The 5,000-nt window shown below is 33.1% G+C and overlaps 1 protein-coding gene across 4 annotated transcripts in view; it reads left to right on the top strand.

Moving 5' to 3' along the window:
• The window catches only part of LOC125027727 (endophilin-B1-like), a 50,688-nt gene that overhangs the window by 34,723 nt on the left and 10,965 nt on the right, over positions 1–5,000 (top strand). The gene's annotated exons all lie outside the window — the stretch shown is intronic.

Genomic DNA, 5,000 nt, shown 5'->3' with positions numbered 1-5,000 from the left:
TGAATGTGACTCTAAACACATGTGTGCATGTGTGAAACTGAGGTGAGGGTGAGTGTGAGCCTGAGGTTGAGCATGAATGAGTGCGAAAACATTTGTGCGTGTGTGAGACTGAGGTGAGTGTGAGTGTGAGTGTGAGCGTGAGCTTGAGCTTAACCCAATTGCTCTGTATGGCAAGAATACATGCCATGCCCAATGTAATACAAATTTATTTATTGTAATTACACATAGATGGCTCTACAAGTGTTTAGTCACCAAGGAGTCAGTTATTAGTCCTACCTATCTCACCTGTTTACCCTTTTCCTCAACTTTTGGAAAGGGTCTTTTGCATTATTTCATTGTCTTAAATGATATCGAGTTTTTACTAACAATTTAGTAATCATAACATCAATAACAATAATAACAATATCGATGTTAACTGCATTAAAAAGAAAACACATTTACCTGCTTATTCAAGGAATGGGGAAGTCAGGATCAGTCACTAGGGTTATGATAGGCTCCTTGCTGGCTGAGCAAATGTGGAGCCATCTGTATGTAACAACATTAACAAAAAACTACAGGGGACAGAACAGAAATCCGGGGCGAATGGGTTAAGCTTGAGCTTGAGTGTGAGTGAGTGTGAACATGTGTGTGAGACTGAGATTGAGATTGAGTTGAATGATAATTAGTGTGTGTGTTACATGCCTACAAGAAGTTATAGTGATCCTTACTGTTCCTGTTACCATGATTATGGAAACTGAGTAATGGAGCCTACAGTATGTTAGTTATGATCTCATCTCCTCTAAGTGTAATCAACACAATTTCTTTTAGGTACTTTTTAGCCCCTTCTCTATGCAATATATTTAGTCAAGAAACGTATTGTTACCATTGTTGATATGTATTTAAGAGGTAATAAGCTTTCCCCTGAAATATGTTATTTGGTCTTTAGTTCTGTTTTTAATATTGTTTTTCTTGTAGATCAGAGAATTTTGTAAGATATCGATAGAAAGCTAGAGAAGAATACTGTTACTAAATTTTTGAAATGGCAGGGGGATGGGATAGAAGTATTATATTTATACAAAATGTGTATGCAGTCATGTATATGTGTGTGTGCATGCGCAAGCGTGCGTGCGCGCGCGCGCACACACACACACACACACACACACACACACACACACACACACACACACACACACACACACACACACACACACACACACACACACACACACACACACTCACACTCACACTCACACTCACACACACACACACACTCACACTCACACTCACACTCACACTCACACTCACACTCACACTCACACTCACACTCACACACACACACACACACACACACACACACACACACACACACACACACACACACACACACACACACACTTATACACATACACACACATATACCCATATACACATATACCCATATACACATATACACATATACACATACACAGACAGGCACACACACAAAGAACAAAAATCATGCAAAGAATGGCAATGAGAAAGTGTTGAAGGCGATGATTTGTGATGTTTTTAATAATAGTTTTAGGTGTGCAGTTGAAGTCCATACAGTATTATTTTGATTAAAACATTCTTATGTTCATATATCATGAATAAAAATAGACATAAACATTGCAGTATAATTGGTTTGATTGTCAGAAATACCTGTTAGATATATATTTCCTGCTTAATCTTTATAGAATAATATGTTAAAGGTTTTGTCAGAAGCTCCAGAAAATATTTTGTGAAAAGTGATTATAGAGAAGAAAATATAAAAATATTTGGTGTTCAAAGTTTGTACATTATGACTTAAAAATTCTAATAGTTATATTTTTTCATATTTTTATAGTCATGTAAAGTGCACCGTATTGTTTGTTGATATGCATTATTTTGGGAAATTAAATATTTAGTGGAAAATCTCTGAATATTACATCATTTGCTCTGAATTAGATTTTATGTAGAAAAATAAAATTATATTTACTTTGCAGTATTTGGACTAGAAAGTTGATCAAAGGATGTCAGTTCCTTGCTTTGGTATCGCATTAAACGAGTATAAAAAATTGTTAAATGCTCTCTTTTATTTCATGAAAAGAGAAAAGCTAATAGCAAAGATATAGTTTGAGAATGAAAACAGTGTCTGATATATATTCAGGTCTGGATGAAATTTCACTTACAGGCTACTTAGTTTGAAATATAGTTTAATAAGGAAAGGGTAGTCAGTTATATGTTCCTTTAGATGGGAACTATGATGAAGTGTGTCATGGCCATTTCATGTATATATTTTTTTCTTAATAGGATTTTTTTATTTTTTATTTTTAGTGCATGGATATATATATATATAAAAAAACAAAAAAAACAGAAGGTAAATGTCAATGTGATTTTATTACCTCTCTTGCAATGAATACCTGAGTATATTCATAATAAATAAATTCTCAGTATTTTCTGTGTTTATAACCTGATGAGCAGTTAATTAACTATCTAGAAATCCTATGCTGATCAGAGTGATTCGAGAATAAGAGTAATTGAAAAAGTCAATATATTAATCCTACTTAAAGAGGAGTAGACTTTAACCATTTCACACTTTGACAGATGAATTATTGCACCATTAATAGTTTATATCTGTTTTGTACACTTGTGAGAGATGTTCTTTTTTGTTTTTGTTTATTTAAGCATGTTTGTGTGTGTATTTGTCTTTGTGTTTGTCCTGGGGTTTCCACTTGCATGTAAGTAGGTGTGAGTGAGTGCAAAATAAAGTGTAGGTGTGAGTGTGAATATGTGTGCAAATCTGAATGTTGGAGTGAGAGTGAGTGTGAGTGTGAGCATGTATGCCAGAACTAAACTATAGAGAGTGTAAGTGTGTGTGTGTGTGTGTGTGTGTGTGTGTGTGTGTGTGTGTGTGTGTGTGTGTGTGTGTGTGTGTGTGTGTGTGTGTGTGTGTGTGTGTGTGTGTGTGTGTGTGATAGTCAAAGTAGCACAGTCGTACAGTCTCTGTCACTGTCACTGTCATAGTCGTTTATAGTCAGTCACACACGCGCACCCACCCACCCACCCACCCAGACCCATGGTAGGAATTTTTCACCATGTAAGTTATATGAATGCGCTCCAAGGCTTTTCTGCTTAGATAAAAGACTGGTAACTGGAATGAAAAATGGTCAGTACATGAACACAGTAGTGATGTCCAGAATTTCATGTAATGTCATGTTATAGTAGGAGTTGTTATTGATTTTTGATTCAACAGTTTAAGTGATACGCAGGTCAGTTTTCCTGATTAGCCATTATTAGAAATCAACTCATTAACCCATTGTCACTGTGCTTTTAGTTTTTTTTATTATGTCTAAACATAGATGACTCTACTAGTCCTTAGAAACCAAGGAGTCAGTTACTAGTTCTTAATAACTCCTCTGATTTCCATCTTCCTTGATTTTTGGAAATATTATTTTTTGTTTTGTATTGCTTTTCGTATTGTTGTTAATATTAGAATGATTATAATGTTAATAATTATAAGAAAAATAGTATAAATTTTGACAGAATTAGAAAAAAAAAATTCTCTTAGAAAGTTCAAGGAAGGAGGATGTCAGAGGTGAAGTCATGTACGTCTGCAAATTGACTTCTTGGTGGCTGAGCACTTTTAGGGCTGTCTGTGTTCAGAGACAAATTTCAAAATAAAACTACGTGGACATTACTTGTTTCCAATGGGAGTGGATTTACCTGTTCTGACCCTTTTTTGTTAAGGAAGGTCATGTATACACATAACAGATATACTCTTCTACAGAACATATTTGTAAACATGTAACAGAATAGAATCATGCATAGTGAGTGTGTCAGCATTTTTTTTTTTTTTTTTTTTTTTTTTTTTTTTAAGTATGATAAGCATGAATAAAAAGCAAACATAAATCAAAGGATTATTGAAAAGAAAGAAATGACATTGACCTTATTTTGAAATTTACTGATGTATGTATTTTCAATAATTTTTAGGTATATTCTTAAATTGAAGTGCAATATTGAAAGTATAAGGGATTATTCAAAATAACTCATTCATTTACATGTATACACAGAGAGACAAACAGATTTAACCATACAAGCATTATATGCAAAAAACTATTTTATCAGCTTTTACACACAAACTGATTTTGTAATAAGCAAACCAATGATTTATTTGTTTATTTATGTATATACTTTTTAAAATGATACTTCATTTATTTATAGATTACCATTACTTATGGAAAGTTCTGTATTTTTAAGTTACTTGTGTCTATAGGATTAATATATATATATATATATATATATATATATATATTACGCATATAAATTATAATATTCCAAGTATTTTCAAAGTTTATTTTATACTGTTATAACTCAGCATTCATACTGGTGTTTAAAATAGTTGCATTCCAGAATTTCAGTAAATACTGGATTTAGAGTTCAGAAATAACTCATAAACCACTCTTGGTATTACATAAACACCAAGTAATGGACAAATGAGATTATTAAGTTATTAAAGTTTTAAGTGGCCAAACATTCATGGATCTGTGTCAGTGAGTAAAGTCATGAATTGAAGCCTTTGATGTCAGAACCAATGATCTGGAAACTTTGTTAGTGTTTTCTTGTAGGTTAGTTGCTCAGCCTTGCTTGCTCTTAGAATCTGTCATGGATTACCTTTTTTATTATTTTTGTTTTCATATTTTTTGGTGTTGCAAAAGCTGGATTTTAATTTCTTCCTCCTGTCCCTTGGTAGCCATTATAACAATATCCTAATTCCAGCCATATAGGAGTTTCTTTAATACCTCCCCTCCTTGAGACAAAAACCGAGATGGTTACGAACAGTCCTGAAGGAAGTGTTTTTTTTTATTTCTATAGATGGGGTTGTAGAGCTTAGCAAGGACACCTGGCAGTCAGTTATCAGTGAAACGGATATCCCTTAAGTAGCATTTAATGTCAATATTATTTTTGCTAGTTTTCTAATATTTTTGTCAGTTTTTTTTTTTAATTTCTTTTGGTAATACTTT

The sequence above is a fragment of the Penaeus chinensis genome, chromosome 8 (genome assembly GCF_019202785.1).
Source record: "Penaeus chinensis breed Huanghai No. 1 chromosome 8, ASM1920278v2, whole genome shotgun sequence".
Lineage (NCBI taxonomy): Eukaryota > Metazoa > Arthropoda > Malacostraca > Decapoda > Penaeidae > Penaeus > Penaeus chinensis.
Note: the sequence above shows the minus strand (reverse complement) of the source record. Positions and strands in the feature narration are given on the sequence as shown.